The following is a 19,896-nucleotide window of genomic DNA, read 5'->3' on the forward strand; positions in this document are numbered from 1 at the left end:
TTTCTCTGAGATGCTTTTGCTACTGACAAGTTGATTTTCCCACTGCAGTCAGTCCTTTGTGTGCCAATCCCAACAATAGCCCCTTCTACCTGTATTTGAGTGGCAATTGTCTTTGTCCTAGAACGCAATGACAAGAGATGCTCCATTTTCTGGGTATGCATCACTCAGCTCCTCTGACTAAACCATGTCCAAAATCATTAAGGTATCTACAGATAGCATAACATAATCCTTACAGTGATTAAAAGTGGCATAACAGCTTAACATTACCTTTTCAATAAGACCATACATACCATACCAATAAAACAAACTCAAGAAAACAATCATGATAACCCACAAACATTCCAAAATATGGTGGGGTTCATGACGGGTACATTACTATTGTACTTCATAGAAGAAAATTCTATTGGCATTAATTTTCCACAACTAATTTTCTCAACAACAAAAGAAAGCTTCCTGGTTTAAAATTGATTCTTTCATGGGACTGTTATCTATCAGGGAGTCCAGTGTTGGTATGCTGTGTGGTTGAGGAAAAAAGCATAGACAAGGGGTCAGAAAGGCCCTAATTCTAATTAAGGGACCATCACTGGGATGTATACCGTGCATGGGACTAGTGCTTTAATCCACAGTAACCTATTCTACAGCACCTTAAAGCAGCACAACAAAGTGCTAATACACAGTACAATAGGCTACTACACATTAAGCACTAAAAAAGCTTGCACTACTGCACATTAGCACAACCTAATGTGTATTTATTTAGTATATCATCTTGGAGGTACTACATTTAATGTGCATTAGTAATAACTCATTAATGTATGTGTAGATTTGCCCACTATCTCTTCCAAAGACAGTAAATACAAGTTTTGTGAAATGGAAGTAGCAATACTTGTCCACCAGTTTTAAGGGGTTGCTCTGATGAATAATCTGTTTAATATCCATGCAGTACACTAAGCACATAAAGTACTACCTAACTGTATTATTTTTAATCTTTCAACCACTTTGTAGATGTATTTGCCAATATAATACATAATAAAGCATAGATTACTAAGGCAGAGTAGGATCAAGCCATAGATGTTCAAATGATGTACGATATGGTGCACTACAATGATAGATTTGACATTATTTTTCTCAGTGTAACTACTTCATTTTTCAGTTCTTCCAGCCCTCCTTTGTAGGAGACCATCTGGACCTGGGGATTTATTGCAACTGAAAGATTTGTTTTAATTTTTAAAGCAAAACATAAAATAAAATGTTAAATACAATGTAAATCCACCTAATTTCTCAAGTTGTTCTAGCTCTCTTTTTGGTATCTTTACCTCACTTTTACAGCCTGTAACTACCATCTTCAAAACACACATGGATAGGAAACTGTTAGTTCATTAGTGGGTTTACTAACAATTTAACTTATTCCTCTGAGAGACCAATACAAGATAACCCTGTTTAAAACTGTATTAAGTATTAAAATGATCAGGGTACAAATAATTTGGGTCCAAATTCTACTATCTTTAGTCATGGTATTTTATTCTGTGAGCATTCCCATTTTGACATGAATAAAGGTAATAGAATTTGACCCTTCAGCCCCTTGTTTGTTCCATTAGCGGTCTGGTGATCTCTTTGACTTACTGTATTTCATTCTGGATCTGGGTTTGGTTCTCTTTTTTCTTTTTCCTTTTTCTGTTTTTTTTATTATTCTTCAATTTTCTCCTAATCCTTCGCCAATCTAAATTAAAAAGATATTTTGCAACAGTGGGATCCATTTCTATAGGAGCAGGACTTCCATAGTTTCTACAATAGGGGTGGCCAACCTGTGGCGCACACACAAGTGGCCTGTGTGTGACATGCAGCAGATGGGGGTGAAAATAAGCGGCACAGCAGCAAATAAGACAGGAAGTGGACAGGAGAACATCAGATTAGGCAAGAAGCACAGGGAAGGAACCAGAAAAGAGCAGCAGATTGGGCAGAGGAAGGGGATCAGAATGGCCTTCAGGGAGGATGCAGGACTAATCTGTAGCACAACTACCAAAAAGACTGATTCCACTGTTCTACAACATTCTTGCTAAAGCTTAGATTCACTTGGGTTTAGAGTCTAGTCTGAGTAAGCACTTGCACTTTGCTATTTAACCATATTGTTCTATTTCTACCTGTGATTTTCTTCCGCAGCTATAATGAAGTATTCATTAAAAGCATCCATGCTGATTCTGTGGCTTTTAATCTTTTAAACTTTTCCCTTCACATAGCTTCTAAAATACTTTTTTCAAGTTTCCCTTCTTAAAAAGTGTCCTAGTATGATCTCCCTGGCTGTGAGCATGGCTAACTTGATTATATTAGGGTCACAATTACCTAGTGGCTCAACCATACTTGCATCCTGAATCAGCTTCTGTTACTTAGACTTAACTCAAAACAACACATTGAGTCAAGTGTAAGTTGTAAAATCATATTTTTGGGAGGAAAGAGAGAGAAAAGACTTACATCTAAGCAGCTTTGGCACAAGGAAGAGGGTTTCTCTCCAAAGTTAGAAACCCTTGAATAGAGTGTAGTATCCTGTAAAACCAGACATACTTAACTATAGCATGAAAACGTGACACTACATTTGGTATAATTAACTGCTTTTTAAATGTATCAGTTAGTTCAGTGACATAATACTGGCACAGTTGTATGTGTGCATTTGTGAATATTGTGTTTGGATAAGTAAATATTTGTATAAGCTAATACTTGCATACATTCTTAAAGTCATTTTTTCTCAATGATTTCATCTCCAGTGATACAAAATAAGAACACGCTAACATAATTTGATCCAGTACGTAAGAATCTCCTATGTTAGTAGGCCAGGAAAAAGTCTTTTTTGATAAGCATAAAATGCAATATGAACTGTTGGTTATATAGCCCATTGGGTTTTCAAAGAAAGAGCCTATATCAGCCAACTACTCATATTGAGCATCTTGGCTAGGGACAGATGTTAAACATAAAATGGTTTAAGATATCAGAAATTGGTTGAAACCTGTAACAGAACAGATGTTCAGTGCACATAACCCAGTTTTAAAATGGCTGAAACTGGTTTAAGATAAACCTGATTGAATGTAGCATCAGACTTAACTGATTTGGGTCAAAACGGTTTATGGAACTTCTGTCCTAGACCCCTTTCTGGTTTAATTTAAGCCAGAGTCCTCCAGCATCCCAGCATGCTTTTTAGCTCTGGACTGGGCTGGGCTGTCTGCTCCAGAGAGCAGGGCTGCCCGCCCCCACCCCCTTTCCTCCCTAGCTGGAGCTCCAGCTGGCTGAGAAGGAGGTGGAGACTGCAGCCAAGAGACAGCAGTGTCTGCCTTCCCCATGCCCCACCCCACCCCACCCCTCACCGCTCAAGTGGATCTCCCTCCCCACCCCCGCCACAGCACAGACCCCAGCCGGCACCTGATCACAGTCATCTCACCCGCATGCTAGCTAAAGCTGAGGGGTGTCTGTGTGTGTGTCTCCAATTTTACTGGAACAAAAGCAGACAGAATAGTGTCTACTTAGAGCTTTTTGGAGCTAGTCAACAGGTCAGCTGGTAATGTCCCTCCATTCTTCCTTTAAAATGCTTTGCAAAAAACTGTTTAAGAAGAGCTTGAACTAATGAGAGAGAGGCTTTGTTTTCTTGATGGGTTGATAAGCAGAGGTGGTGCAGTCACCATCCTTGGAGGTTTCAAGATGAGGCTGGATAAGCACCTTGTTGAGCTCGTTTGACCCCAACAACTTCCTGCCCATGGCAGGGGATCAGACTTGAAGATCTTACAGGTCCCTTCCAGTCCTTCAATTCTATAATAAGCCTTGCGTTCTCATATCCCTGCTGGCTTGTTGTATTTGGTCACAACAAGCCAGAGGACAGAGAGAGGTGTGAGAAATGACCTGGTTTGCAATGAATGCAGTGCCTGTCAGTTTGCTGCAAACAGTATGATGAAGCTGGGAGAGGGAGATTCAAAAGCTCAGTACCATCAACAGATGCATGGCAGTCTACACAAGCAGTCCTCCCTCCCCCTCCCCTCACCCCCACCGGCCTTTTGCCTCAGAGTGCTGGCTGGAGGTCAGGGCCTGGCAACACTCCCCACCCCTTGAACAGCAAGCGGGGGAGGGGGAAGCCTGGCAAGGGCTGCTTCTCCCTCACCCTCCCGCTACAGGTACACCCTGGCTAGGGACTGTGCAGGCCAGGGTGGGAGTTTAAACCCCTCCGTAATCGTAGCATTCTGCTGGGGCCGGACCATGCCCCGCCCCCAGCTCAGCACTTTGGAAGGGAAGGGAGGGCTCACTCTGGTGCCCCCCAGCTTCTAGCCTGAGCCACTGCAGGCATGTGCCTGCATTTCCTGAATCAAAAGTGAATTCCTATCCACTTGCAAATCAGTTCAATCTGTTCAGGTTAGACTAACCTGCAAAGATTGACTAAATTCAGGCATGTGTTTTTTTGAATGTCTGTCCCTAGCTCTTGTTTTTTCCCTGGCAGCTGTACTCTTTCACCCACAAAATTTGTAGACAAATATATATTGTGCACAGTTTGGTGATTTCAAGAGTTTCACTGAAGAATCTGCTATCTTGGAGTTTGAAGATTACATTCATCCTCTACTGGTTTCATACCCAGTAGGTTGATTCTAGTGAGAAAAAAGTCCTGCATGATAAGTCACCTTTTAAAACTACAAGACTATTAAGTTGAATCAGTGTTCATACATAATAATTTAGGGAAACAGGAATGGGAAAACATGGTCTTGTGAACCTAGAGAACCCCTCAAAAGGTAAAGGACTGAGACCTTGGATTTAATTCAGTACTGCATAGAAAGCCATTATTAAGACAAGGGACCAGTTATGATGTGCTTATGATTGGCTCTGTTGCTCAAGAGGGGCATCAGATGCAGAAGACCTAAAATGTAAAAGGGGAAAACATAGTTGCAGCATGCCTCCCTCTACCTGTGAGCCTACAGCAATTCCCCCCATGTGCTTATCCATAAGTTATGGAAGTGGGGAGTATCTGGGGAGCTATTGCTTTGCACAAAATGCTTTGCTTCAGACAATTATTTGCTTTAAAAAAGTTGAAGGCCTGATAACTACAACATTTATACTAGATTCATACTGGTAACTTCATTGATTTCATTCTGCGAGTTGTTGCTCGCTCTTACTGATACACATTAGGGTTACCATACATCCAAGTTTCCCCAGACATGTCTTCTTTGGGTTCTCCCATCTCCATCTGGGCAGTTTTTAAAAATATCAAATGTCTGGGATTTTGCTGTGCCTCCGCTTTTCTGGCATTTTCCAGTTTGCCCCAGTAAGGAGCTGCTTAGGGCTGGCAGAGGTGGGGAAAGGCAATTGGAGGCGGGGACATCACATGGTCTGTGCGCAGGCCCCAGGCAGGGGTGCGTGTGTGTGCCTGCTGGCATTGGGACTGCATGGGCAGCAAACCTGGGGGGGCAGGGGGCTGTGGGTCAGGAGTGAGGGGTATCAGCAGGGACTAGGGGTGAGGGGAGGCTGTGGGTTGCAAGTAAGGGGCACCAGCATAGTTTGGGGGGTTGGGTACTATGCATCAGGAGTGAGGGGCAGCAGCAGGGCTGGGGGGCTGTGGCTTGGTGAGGGGCAGGGGCAGGGCATGGGCATATCACTTCCCCCCTCACAATCTTATACCCCCTCCCCCTCACAGGTGTCCTCTTTTTTGAAACTAGAAATATGGTAACCCTATAACCGTCAAATCAGAGTCAGACCCAAGTACCTAAACTTGGAGTTTCAGGAGGACTCTTCCTCTCCCACTAGTTTATCTGTTGGAATGGAGGACTTGCCCCACAAGAGTTAGTTATATCTTGGGACACCACAGAAACAGAAAATTAAAAACAATCTCTGCCACTGTCAGAAAAAAACTTTTGTTTGTAACAGAAAACTCCTGTTACTTTACGAGAAAAGCATAATAGACTAAGCTGAATCATGGATGACTAGAAGCTTGAAACAAGCTAGCTGCTAATGCAAGGGCCAGCAACATTTTCAGGCCAAGCACCAAAAAATCCAGCAAACTGGATTTGGCATGCAAGGGGTGGATGGCAAAGGAGCCACGAGGGGCCCAATCCTTATTGTGGCAGCACAGCCCCAGCCCCTTCTCCACTGTGCTCCATGAGGCGTGTGTGCAGCCACTGCCAGCAATAAGCTGGACCATGTCTCTAGACCCCGATGCAGCCATTTGCAGGCTTGCAGCTGCCTGCTACAAGCAGCCTGGACTCTGTGGCAGGGGCCTGCCCAGAGCCCAGGCTGCTTGTAGCAGGCAACTTCGAGCCTGCAAGTTGCTGCATTGGAGTCCAGAGACCTGGTCTAGCTTATTGCTGGCAGTGGCTGCACACGTACCTCAGAGAGTACAATGGGGAAGGGGCTGGGGATACAGTGCTCCTGGCCCCTTTCCCGCTGTGTGATCCAAGGTTCACATGCAGGTGCCATGCTACCATGGAACCAAGGCTGCTCACAGCAAGCAGCAGGCTTGCTGCAAAAAGCTGCACCAGGGTCCAGAGCCCCAGCCCAACTCTGTGGTGGTAGCAGCTGCATGTGTGCCTCAGGATGCACAGTGGGGAAAGGGCTGAGGTTGTGATGCCACAGGCCCCCTCCCCACCATGCGCCAAGGTGTACATGCTGCTCCAGGCCTCTGGACCCTGTGTACCAGTTGCAGTCTCCCAGCTGCCTGCCACATCCAGCCGGGGCTCTGGGCAATTGCTGCCTGCCACAGAGCCTGGGCTGCTCACAGTAGGGCTTGCAGCCTCCCTGCCACCTGCTGGGAGCAATCCAGGCTCCATGGCCAGCAACAGTTGCCCAGAGCCCAGGCCAGCTGTTGCATGCAGAGTAAAATGACCTCATGTGCCACACTGGCATGCATGCCAGGGGTTGCTGACCCCTGTGCTAGTGAATTGACTGCCAGCAAACAGACAGACCTCTGAATCACAGGTAGAGGCTAACCCTGGGAAGGTACTCACCCTAGGGAATGGAGGCAAAACAGTAAAATGCACCAAGGGCAGGCAGGAAGGCAGCCCAGAAGCAGTGGGCTGGAGACTTAACTTAAGACTTAACTTAAGTCTTAACAGAGAGAGCAGTGGATCATCAGGCATAGAAGGGAAACTCCTGGGGACTGCCTGCAGAATTACCTGACCAGATGAGGCTGGTGTTAGGAGACTCATAAAGATAGTGCCTGAGTCTAGGCAAGCAGTCTGACCCTACTAGCTGCAGAGTGAAGAGCTTCTGCCATGGAAGTAGGAGTCTGCTGACTCCTAGAATGCCCTGATAATACCAATAAGGCACTGAATGCTCGCTGCAAGGGGAATAGGACCCAAGGCAGGGCGGGTAAGTTTATTATATGGCCAGTTGGCTTGGGGTTTTTGTTAGAGCCAGAGTCCTTATGTTTTGGTTTGAGTTTTAACCAGTGGTTTGGGTTTGGAACTATTGGGGAGGTGGAGGTCTGAGCCATGCCTGAGGGGCATGTAGCTGCTTTGAGCTCAGCCAGGGGTGGGGCTCAAAAGGCTAGAGTAACAGACAGGCCAGGGACCCAGTGTCCAAACAAGACATAAACCAGGGCCAGGGACCCATAGCCCAAGGGAGTTTAACTCATAGCCCAGGAGGAGCAAGAACCAGGGTCAGGGACCCGTAGCCTAGGAGGGGTGAGATCAGTCCAAAAGGGCAACAGACCAGGTGCCCAGCTGCTCAGAAGGGCAAATTCTGGGGCCAGTGGCCCACAGCTAGAGACACAAGGTCCAGAGACGCTGTCAATTGACAGGGCTGAAGTTGACAGGGCCAGACCCAAATCAACGGGCCAGGGCTGAAGGCCTGCAGTCAGAGAAAGGGGAGGCTGAATCTGAGAAAGCCAAAGACTCTACAAGGGACAGAATGGTATTAAGTAAAACCTGCGAGGTATAGGCACAGCTGTAGATAAGTTTGGAGGCCATGAATAGCCCAAAGGTGACAGGTGCCTGGGGCACATGCAGGCCAGTAGGGCCCATGGGAAGTATTGTTTGGGCTCCACAGAGTCGAGAGAGGAAGATCTGCTGGCAGAGAGATAAACCAAAGCTTGCTCTAAGATCCATGGGCAGCCTCCCTTTCTACATAGATTAAGAACATCAAGGCAGGGCAAGCAAAAGCAAAGGGAGGGTACCTTAGAGACAAAGCCTGGCAAAAACCATACAGCCACCAGGGGGTATCATGTTCGCCCTTGGGGTACACACCTGTTACACTTGCCTTGTGCGTACTGCCTATGTATGAAATGCTCTGACACATTCTTATCCCCCATTTTAGGCATCCAAATCCTATTTTGATTAATATGGCACACACACCTAACGCTACGTATGAGCTACGCTAGGATTTCACTAGCTAAGCATGTGTTCCCATGGTGTTCCTATGGCAGACCTCACCATGGTACTGAACATTTCACCAACATTAAGAGTCCTGCCAGGTCAGTAATTCTATCCCCATTATACAGATGAGGAATTAAGTCAAAGAGAGATTAAGTAATTTGTCCTGCTCTGCTCTCCTGAATTCTTTCCTATGCCTTCCACAGTCCCATTCTCTCTCTGACCCCATAAAACATTTTATGACTCAAAAACTCAACAGAAGTTGAGGGATATTTTATCCTTTGTCAGGTTTTCCATCTCTCTCTAGGCTGAGAAGGAGAAGCCCAGATTTTACCACATGCTGTGTCTAAGACTTCAATTCAGACTTAATAGTTTTGATACGCTGCATGATTTAGTAAGAAATATGACATCTTCCTTAATCATTGACTCATCCATAGATAACTGATGCTGAGAGTGGTAAACCTCCTCAGTGTGGGAGACAGGGGAATCTAGAAGAAAAATGAACTTTATAAGAGACAATTATAAATCATTTCATCACAGACATTTTATCAGGCAAGAAAAGCACAGTGATGAAACAGGATGCTCTTACTGCTGCAGGTATGACTCAGGCAGAACAAGCTGTTAAATGAGTCAGAATTTAAAATTTCTGATGTCAAGTTAAAACAAAACAAAGACTTAGAATATTTACATTCCTAAATACTGGTAGGAAGACTCTTGTTTAAATATACCTTCTCCTGCATTCTGAAGTACCAGAATACTTTCTATGAAAAATGAAAGCCCATTAGAAAAATTAAAGGAGAACAAACACAAAGAAGAAAGTTAAGCAACGCTTTTGAAGTTACTAATCACAGTATTGCTTCCAAATGATCAATATATGTTTTCAACTTCTACCTGATGAATGTCTTCATTTTCCCTTTGTTTCTTTTTTGGAAAATAAAAAGATTGTCTTGCAATTTCATTTGTTTCATCCAGTATGCTTTCTGGCTATATGTCCTTGAGACTTTTTTCCTAGGATTCTGAACTTTTGCCAGTTTAACCGAGTAGCAGTTTGCCTGTTCCCTGTTCTTTGTCATTAGTAGTCTCATTAGTGCCAATTATAAGCATTCAAAAGTACTGAGTCAGACCTCAAAAACAATTATTAGCAATAATAATAATAAATCTGAGAGGGGTTCTGCCTTCTGGTTTCTGAGACTTCACAGCTTATGTTTTCAAGCTTTGCTCTGCATCCTTAAGGGCTGAAAACTTGCCTTTTAAAAACAAAAATAATGCTGAAGTTCTCAACCTATAATTGCAGGAACTTTGACTACTAAACTACTACGCATGATGAGAATCATAATTAAATTATGAGAGTTGACAAAATTTGAGATTCAAGCATAAGCAGCTTCTGAGAAGTGTTTTTCCATGCAAATAGCAGGGAAATAGTATCTGATTTTAAATCTGAGCTACTTCAAAGATACTTCAGAATAGCCAGACACTTTGTATCATCTTATAGTTGTGAACTCAATGGTTGCATGAGTACAAAAACTGTCCATTCACTCAAGTTAGACATTTATTCATTTGCAGATATGGTAGGGCTTTTCTACCACAAGAGTTTATATTGGAAGTACCTGGCTCAGTCAACTGCAGAAATAATGCTTAGTAAAACAGATTAGTAATTTGGTTATAAAAAGAACAAGAAAAACTGAATAAATTATTTGAATACAATTATTTTATTAAACAAAAAATGCTGTAAAATATAAATATATTTAAACTCACTGAAAAAGGTGTCTCTCCCCTAGCGTTCACCCATTTTAACTAAATCAGTCAGCCAACAATATGTTACAGTTGCATTTTAGCGTTTTTATTTGGCTTTCTGTTGAAGTCTGGTCGTTTTACTATTTTTTTTAACATGGAGCAAAGTCAGATAAGTGATGAGAACTTCTGAAAATTCCACATGAAGACCTTGATCCTCACTGCCCCCCACCACATGGGGGTCTCTGTCATGAGCCCCCCAACCCCCGCCTGCTGTCCCTCCTCCCCTCTCCCCCAAATGGCTGCCCCTCCCGCCCTAGGTCCTGGCCCTTTAAGAAAAAAAGCCCCATCTCACTGGCTCCTGCTGCGGGGGGGCGATCCCCACTGCCCCACACTGCATGGGGGGGTCTGTCACAAGCCCCCAGAAGCCCCAAGGCTGCTGCTGTAGCAGCTTGTGAATGGGGGCTTTTTTTTTTTTTTTTTTAAGGGCCAGGGGCTCGGGTGGGTGGGGCAGCCATGGCATTGGCTCAGACAGCGGGCAGGGCTCAGGGGGCTCATGGCAGAGCCCCCTACATGGTATGGGGCAGTGGGGTGAATAGGGGCTCAGCAGCCGGTGAATAGGGGCTTTTTTTGAAAGAGTCGGGAGCTGGGGCCGCCATGGGGGTGCTGAAGGAGCAGGCAGGGGATGGGGCCTGGCAGGGGTCCCCCCCATGATCCCCTCCCCCCTCCTCCAGCCTCCCCTCCCCCACCCCCTACTTACCAGCATGGGGTCTGGGTCCAGCTCCCTGCTGCAGCGAGCAGAGACTGCCCGAATTGCCAAAGCTCTCCAAATCTTTTCTGACAGAGATCTTTGAACTGATTTGGACCCTTTAATTGGTGTCCTAATTCAATTCAGATTTGGAGATTCAGCCACTGAATCGGGCCTAATCTCCTCCAAATCGAATCAGTACACGAAGCTTCGCACAGCCCTACTACTTAGCATTCACTAGTTGTTCTTGCGAATTCCCTAAAGTAAAAAGTTTTGCAAAAACATGAGGCCTTAGGGTCCTATTCCTGTTTCTCTTAAAATTAAAAGACTTTAATGCCAGTGCTACAAGTTCAAATGCCTATTCAGAAGAAAGCTTCTGCTGCTGATCTGTGGAAACTTCAAGCTTCTCCTGGCTGATATTTATTCTGAATGGTTTACTTACACATACACCTCAACACGGCAGGCATTAGTGCTTCAGGGCAATATCTGAAAGATCTTTGTACTTTGATATGTAAAGCATGTTTCAAACCAAAAAAAGAGTATTGTATAAAATAAAACAAAGGGTCAATAATAACCTGGAAAAATACAGATTAGTTTCTCTCAGGCTCATTCACAAAGGGTTTTACTGTTGAATGCTTTCAACAGAAGATAAATAGATCAGGTATGAGGGAGAATGACTCTGTGGCCTGCTAGTTAGGGTGCTTAGCTGAAACTGAAGAGACTCCATTCTGATCCCTTGCTGCACAATTGCCTCTGTAATATAAAGCTCACAGACAGTTCAGCAGGGACCAGACTGCAATCCTCTACCCTCCCAGCAAGTGTCCTAACCAGCAAGCTACCCAGTCAGGATCCCTCTTGTTTGCTTCCTTCTGGCCCAAATCTTGAGGTGAATACCTTATGCAAGGACCAACTCAGGCTAATAGCCCTCTCTGTCCCACCCATATCAATACCCCTGTGTTCCACTATTGTTTCCACAAAGACCCTGCCTCAAGAGAAGGGATGGATGCTGCCTTCACACTGCCTATGCTACAGCATATGGTAAGGGCATTTTCCTGGAAAGTGAGAGTTAGGACCTTATCAGGTATTTCTAGAGTCTCTGTAACTTCTTCCACTTTTGGGCAAGTTGTTCTCACCATTAAACTAGTATGTAAAAGATGGGTGGCAACACTACTGCCAATGGCATTTTAAAAGGTGAGCACTGCTCATCTGGATAAGGACCCTCAAAAAAGGGTCTCTGCACTGGAACTTGAGTGGACAAAGTCACCTAATTTGCATCCCGGGGGCCAAGTGTCTAAACTCCAGTTTCACCCAGCTGCCCCATGTGCCCAGCATTTCTACTGAATAGCTCTAGGCTACTCCCTGCTCAGCATGATATTTCTAACTTTCCCACTGACTCTATAAGGAGCCCATGTGCCTGGCTCCATTTTTGTGCAAAGTCCCCCTGGGGCCATATGTGTAGGTTTCCCTCGCTTTATGTTATACATGCATTCCTGGAAAACGGTGCCTAACTCAAATTCGCATAAAAAGAACCCACTTTACAATGTAACAAATAGGAATACGTTCCAAGACCTCGACTGTACTGACCCCCAGAACCATTTCCACCACTTTTACAAGACAATTTTGGTACTCACCAACAGCAGACAGTACACACAATCACAGGGTGATGGTGAATGTTACCATAATGGGGATGGCAACTACAGAAACGGGTCACAGACAACAAGCGAGGAGCACGGATCCCCACAGGAGACTATATTATGGTGCATGTCACTCCCACAATGCCCCACACAAAGCAGCTGACTGCAAGCTTCCGCCACACTGATTACGTAAGAGTGAATTTACCTCGCATATAACAAATTTTTGGTAAAAAAAGGGTCATTGCATAAGAGCTAATTCACACATACAGAACCTGCATAAAGCAAGGGAGACCTGTAATCAAAATATGTTGTTTTGTTAGTCCTGCAGTCATTAGCATTAAATGGACATCTCTTCAGATTCATAGAACTATATCTAGTTTTCTTGAGCATCTTGACAGTGCATCCAATGCTTATTTCCATACCTGAGTTAATGTTTTTAGCTACAGTTAAAAAACAGGCCTGCAGGGGTGTGAAATAGGAGCTTCGTTACCAGGAGCAGCTAAGGGAGAGCAGAAATGCAGGAGAAAGTCTAGTTTGACTAGCTGAACATCAAGACCTGTGACAAGGAGAGAAAGAAGCGTTTAGAAGGAATTGGGTAGTTTATAATGAGCCCTGAAGTCAGTTGACCCTGTCACTGCTTCCTGAATAGAAATGCTGTCACTGCCAGCCAGTTGGTTTTAACCTTTGGGTGGACCAGGAATCAAAGGCAAGTTCAGCTGCACCACTGCACCCTCTTGGATCTGCCTCAGGGTTTGGGTGTAGGGGGGTTGTTTTGCTATGACAGAAGGTTGAGATAGAGTTGACATGCAGATGATCTTCAAGTGTGGCCGGGGCCTCGGACACAATGGGTCTTTAGAAAACACAAAGCGCTTGGTATTTTTAAGTTTGAACATGCGAGTCATTTGCTTGTTTCTTTCTTTATTGTCTGTCCCTCAGCCTAGAGACCGACACCTGCTACTCTGCTTTCCCTTATTTCTAGTCAGGCTTTTTCCTTTTTTTGTTTGTTTGTTTTTCTGCCCTCGTGTACAAGAACAGTGTTTCAAAGTCTGAATTGCAGACTCTTCTGGGAAGTGTTTTAATGGGCAGGGGGAGGGTGGAAGGAAGGGCAAATGAAAACAACTCCCAGAATGCCCTTTACTCTCACACACCCTTATGTCACTGTCACTGCTCTTCTGCTGGAGCTGAAGACAGAAGAATGCAAAAGGAGGAGACATGGGGGTGGAAGGGTGAGGCACTTCCCACTATTCTAGCACCCTGCCACTTATGGAGTGCCCAGGGCTTGGGGCTCACTCACCCACTCATCTTTACGCTACTGCTTCCTTTTGCTTGCCCTCATCTTGCTCCATGAATCCTGCACCGTGGCTCCGCAGTGGGACAGCTTCAAGTCCAAGCCCATAGCCTGGTAATTAGAACACCTGCCCTCAGAATAAGTCAAGCTCGAACCTCTTCAATGCTATTAAATGCTCAAGTTGTCACACCCACTAACAATGCCCACTTCCCTACAAGGAAATACCCCTCTCCTGCCAGAGGCCACAGTGATCCATGCCAGGATTAGGATCTTAGACCTAGAGACCCCATCTTGCTTCTTATTATTACAGCTTGTATCTAGACATAAAAACACTGCCTTGAGAAAGCTCGAGATACTATTACAAACAGCAGATCTTTAACACAGCTCACAGTAACTATCACTTAGGTTCACCTCTTGCTGCTTTGCCTGCTCATTGCAACTGAGCGTCCCTGCTCCAGTATTCAAAGCTGTCTCTAGGACTGGCCTTTACTGCCTGAGAGAGCCTGCTGTCCAAAGACCATGGGCATGTGCAGACAAAACAGGGGCCTTAAATTGAAGCACTGGGTTTTAAAAAACACTGCTTCAATTTAGGGCTGATTAAATCCCTGTGTTGTGCACACACCCTGCTGGCTTACCTGCCTCCCCGGCAGGGAGGGGAGGGTGAGCTGCTGGTGGGCAGAGGCTAGTACTTCCCTCCACATCAGCTACGGACCCCCCCCCCCACCACCACAGGTGGCACCCGTCCGCAGGCACCTGGGACTGCAGCTGTGGAGGGAAGCACAGGGTCCCCACGCAGCTCAGGCAGGCAGGCTCCGGGAGTGGGAAAATAAAAGATCAGGCTCACCACTTTTCTTGGGCCGAGCCTGCTTTCCGGCTGGTGTCAGGCTGTCTGCAGGGCTTCCTGCAGAGCCATGGAGCTGCACGGAGCCTGGTGCTTCGCTCCACGGCTGTAGGGGCAGCAAACTAAAACTCCTCAGAGGAGTTTTAATTTGCCGTGCCCCAAGTCATTTAAGGCACGTTACCCCAAATTTCCTACAGCGGCTGGAATTAATGCGCAATACGCTACCGAGGTGTGCAAACACTGACACCATTAAAATGGTGCAAAAGCTTTGAAGTGTCACGCACACATGCCTCTCATTTCATCTACAAACACCCCATGACAGCTACATTCTCCTAGAACATGGAAATTCTTGGCCAATAGAGAGAAGCTTATGACTGTGAAGGTCAGAATATGAACTATCCCAGAATGACCACAGCAATATTCAGAACTCCCTGCAAAACCTATTTGTGACATAGCTTTCCATCAATACATACAGACAAACACTAAACTACTTGAGGTATTTCTCTTTCAGCCTGGGAAGGAAAGAGATTATTATGGTTGTTTCTATTTTTACATACTTGGGAGGCACCCAGATGGTACAGTGAAGAGGACCATATAAGTACCTAACCGAAGGAGAGCAGAAAGGGTGTATATAGAATTTTCTTAACACTCAGCAAGTAAAACTGCCAGTTCACCAAAGTTAGTTGTCTATTTATTTGCAGATCTGGTAAAGTTTTCCTACCACACGGGTCCAGACTTCATACTGGAAGTTCTGGCCCAATTAACTATAGAAATAATGCTCCAGCTACGAAGTTTAGGTATCTAACTAGAGATCCACCACCTAAATGTGGATAGGAAAGTGCACTATAATGGAACTACTAGCAAATTTATTAAAACTTATTTTTAATGTTTTCATGTGCAACTACCAGCTGGGGCCAGGCTCCAACCAAGTCTGAATTTGGTCCCTACATAATACTAAAAAAGAGTACATACTGTACTGATTTGCATACTTAATACATTGGAGCCACAAGATAGTAAGCGCAGAATGATAATAATGTTCAGGAAATGCTACTGTGAAACCCATTTCAGTTTTCACAACTCAGCCCAATTCTGATGGTTCTTTTGGGGCCTGTAATGGTTGAGTTATCTCTAACTTGCTTGCTCCTTCCAGGTCCACAGAAAGGTATAGCATCCCCAGGAGTCAAATTTGAAGCATCCCTTAGTACAACAAATCCAATCCCAGATTATTCTGAAGAAGATTCTCTGATCAGGTACCAGCAATTTTTCTTTCGCCATAGCGAGAAGGCCACCAAGGGAAAAAAGTCAATTGAATATTATACAACATATTATTTTTTCTAAATAATGCTGTATTTCAAATATCATCTCACTCTTTTGGACTAAATACAGATGGTCAAAAAACCCAAGGTTGAATTGATTCAATCTTCACAGGTTAGTCTAAACTGCATAGATTGAACCAATATGCAAGTGAACAGACATCCGCTTTTGATTCCGGAAATACGGCTACATGCTGCAGTGGCCCAGGCCAGAAGCCAGGGATGGGGATACTAGAGCATACCTCCTTGCTGTGTTGAAACAGACAGGTTGGGTCAAGGCTAGCCTCCCCATCCTGAGAGGTGAGGGAGTTGGGGGGAAGGTTGTGGGGAAGATGAAAAACATCCTGGGATGCTGGGGGACTGTGAGAGAATCTGGGACAGAAGTTCAATAAGGCAATTTAACCTAAATTAGTTAAGTCTGATACTACATCCATCTGGGTTTATCTTAAACCAGTTTTTGTGCAGTGAACTTCATGGGCCTCCTAATACGGGGGGGCACCAGCAGCTGATCACTGACCTGAAGGGGGGGTGGAGGGAGAAAAAAATTGAGGGGAGGGCTGAGCATGTGCGCGCGTGCCCCCCCCCACATGAAAGTCCTTGGGAAGGGGGGGAAGGAGGAAGGCTGGGGCTGGGCATGAGGGGAAAGGAGTGAGGCTGGGAAGGGATCGGGCTCAGGGTTGGGATCCTCTGCACCCATGTAGCTGCCCCTTCCCCTGCACCAGGGGTCACTGCCTAGCACTGGCATCCACTGCCCCACAGCCCTGTTCTGGCCCTGGCTGCCTCCCTGCACCAGCCCCAGTCTAGCCCCAGCCCCACACCACCTAGGGTGCCCGGAGCTGAAGCAGGGCCAGCCTCGGCTGCACCACAAGTCTGAAAGTGATGAAGCCCCTGGGACCCCTGCCTGTCCCTGCCTAAGTCATCCCTGGTGGCTCCTGCAGAGTCGCGGAGCCAGGGAGCCAAGGAGGACACATGTCCCCTCCTCCCGATCTTTGCACAGGGCAAAGGTGGGTTGCAGCTACGAGGCGAGCTGGGCTCTGCCTGCTCCGTGCCTCACTGCAGCCTTTAAAAGCTGCACATTGCCATGTGTGTCCCACCGCTGGGTGAGCTAGGCAGCGAGGCACATGGCGCTGTGCTGCGCCACTTTCAAAGGCTACAGCAAGGCACAGAGTAGGCAGATCCCAGCTCACCTCGCATCTGCAGCCCGCCCTTGCCCATGCAATGATCGGGGGGGAGAGGAAGGGGCATGTGCTGCCCTTTGCTGTGACTCTGCAGGAGCTGCTGGGCTCTGCTTGTCCCACCACCCGGCCCGGCCAGGGCTCCATTCACCATGAATGAAGCCCCGACTGGGCCAGGTCATGGGACAATCAGAGCCCAGTGGCTTATCCAGGGCCACGGCACATTGGAGCCAAGGGGTTGGGAGAACATTCCACCCCTCCCCCAGCTCCCCCATAGTGCACGCAGCAGTGGGAGCCACTGAGCTTCAATCGCCTTGTGACCCAACCTGGCTGGAACCCCATTGACAGTGAATGGGGCCCTGGCCAGGCCGGGTCGTGGGATAATCCCCACAGTGCAGCAGGGAACAGGGCAGGGGTGGGGGTGAATCATTTGCCACTGCTCCTATCCCACTCCCTCTTGCACTGTGGGTCTTGATCTCCACCTCCCCCTCCCAACCCCCTCCAAAGAAACCTTACTTACCTGCCTGTGCCCGCTGTGCTGGGCCAGCTGTGAGACAGGCGCACCCCCCCCCCCCTTGCTGCAGCAGTCTGCAGCTGGGTTGCCTGGCGGCAGCATCAACACAACTTCTCAGGGGGGCATGGCCAATCTCAGGGGGTGCACATGCACCCATATACACCCTCTACATGTTGCCAATGCTGAACTTCTCTGTGTTACAGATTTGAACTGTTTTCCAATCACTTGTACCAGCTAATGTGTAATTTCTATCCCTAGCCTAGAATGCTGAGATTCTGAAGATACTGATAAGACCTTGGTATAAAGGTAGAATTGTGTTTGTTTTCTGGTCCCTACTAGCCAGCTTGTAGTAAATTAACTTATTAGTAACATTCAGAAACAATGTTCTGGGTAAGCAATCCTCCAGAAATCCTGCCACTTTTTCTCTTTACTTTTTGAAGGCCATTTTATAGAAGTATAGAAACTGACCGAAGCAGAATTAAAGTATCTAAGCTGGGTTAATAACCCTATGAAAGGTGGGTGTTAATAATTGATGATAGGTCTTTGTATCCTCAGTGAACCATCTTCTGGAGTGATAGGAGCCAACCTTTTCTGGCAAGCATGCCACAAATTGGCCCTGTGCCTTTCAATCCCCTACCCATTTGCTGCTCTATTTTCTAGTCCCAGCCTTGTATGCACTGCCTGATCCACTTCCTGCTTCCTTCCTTTGCTGTCTCCCCAATCTGATACACTGTTTTCTGCTCCCTGCCCTAGCTGATAGTTTGCTCCCTGTTCCCTCTCTGCCTGCCACACACAGAGACTGTCCATACAACTTGTGACACCCATGCCACAGGTTGGCCACTTCCGTTTTAGAGAATGTAACAATTCCAAACCCTGTTGTTGTATGAATGAATAACCAGGAAAAAATAGTTTAGAAAGCAGAGGATAATTGCTATGGATCAAGAAAAGGCATGTCTGACCATGCAAACTGGTTCAGGTACTGGGTTTAATGATCTGGATGAGTGAGGAAAAGGCCTCTGGAAACAATAGCAGGAGATGATTGTGAGAAGATGATGACAGCACAAGGACATGTAGAAGAAAAGATAAAACCATAACAAAGATAGGAAACCCTCAAGTAAGTTAATTTGAAAAGATTCTGACTAAATGTGTTAAACCAACAGTTTCACTTAATTAATTTTTCTTTCTGTTTCAACATCTTCATCAGCAACTTGGACAAGTGGGTGAAAAGCACCTTGTTCAAATTCGTAGATGACACTAAGATGTGGGGAGAAGTGGGCACGCTAGAGGAGAAGGACAGGCTGCAACTAGATTTGGACAGGTTACAGGGGTGGGTGGATGAGAACAGGATGAGTTTCAATACTGACAAGTGCAAGGTACTGCACCTGGGGAGGAGGAACCAGCAGCATACCTACAGGCTGGGGAACTCTCTTCTCGTCAGCACAGAGGCAGAAAAGGATCTTGGAGTCATTATTGATTCCAAGATGAACATGGGCCGCCAATATGAGGACGCAGTCAGGAAGGCTAACTGCACCTTGTCATGCATCCACAGATGCATCACAAGCAGGTCCAAGGAGGTGATCCTCCCCCTCTATGCAACACTGGTCAGGCCGCAGTTGGAGTACTGCATCCAGTTCTGGGCACTGCACTTCAGGAGGGATGTGGCCAGCATCGAGAGGGTCCAGAGGAGGGCCACTCACATGATCAGGGGGCAGCAAGGCAGGACATATGAGGGGAGGCTATGGGACCTGAACCTGTTCAGCCTCCACAAGAGAATGCTAAGAGGGGACCTGGTGACCATCTATAAACTGGCCAAGGGGGACCAGCAGGCAATGGGAGAGTCCCTATTCCCCTGAGCACTACCAGGAGTGACAAGGAATAACGGCCATTAGTTGACTGAGAGTGGATTCAGGCTACATATAAGGAGGCACTACTTCACAGTCAGGGCGACTAGGATCTGGAACCAACTTCCGAGGGAAGTGGTGCTTGCTCCTACTCTGGGGGTCTTCAAAAGGAGGCTAGATAATCACCTGGCTGGGGTCGTTTGACCCCAGCATTCTTTCCTGCCCATGGCAGGGGGTCAGACTTGATGATCTGCTCAGGTCCCTTCCGACCCTACCAGCTATGAAACTATGAATAAATCATAGTTTCTTTGTTAAAAGTATGTTCCCATATCAGTCCCACAAAAAAGAGAACCACTTAACAAGAGATGCTGAAGGTTAGAGAGTTTCTGGGATCAATCCACATCCATAGTTTCAAAAAAGGCCCTGGATAACAGTGTTTACTACCAAGGGGGTGTGTTGCCATCAAGCTGAGTAGTTGAACACAAAG

General features: G+C 46.2%; 1 protein-coding gene across 4 annotated transcripts in view; it reads left to right on the forward strand.

Annotated features, from left to right (window-relative positions):
• The window catches only part of AGTR1 (angiotensin II receptor type 1), a 60,977-nt gene that overhangs the window by 15,372 nt on the left and 25,709 nt on the right, over positions 1-19,896 (forward strand). Inside the window, exon 1 of one of the 4 annotated variants that reach the window (XM_019491727.2) lies at positions 14,755-15,816. The exons of the other annotated variants lie outside the window; for them this stretch is intronic. The gene's annotated coding sequence lies outside the window, so the exon portion shown is untranslated. Of the gene's footprint in view, positions 1-14,754; positions 15,817-19,896 lie in introns of those variants that run through there. 4 annotated transcript variants of the gene reach the window in all.

Source organism: Alligator mississippiensis, chromosome 7, assembly GCF_030867095.1.
Source record: "Alligator mississippiensis isolate rAllMis1 chromosome 7, rAllMis1, whole genome shotgun sequence".
NCBI classification, from domain to species: domain Eukaryota; kingdom Metazoa; phylum Chordata; order Crocodylia; family Alligatoridae; genus Alligator; species Alligator mississippiensis.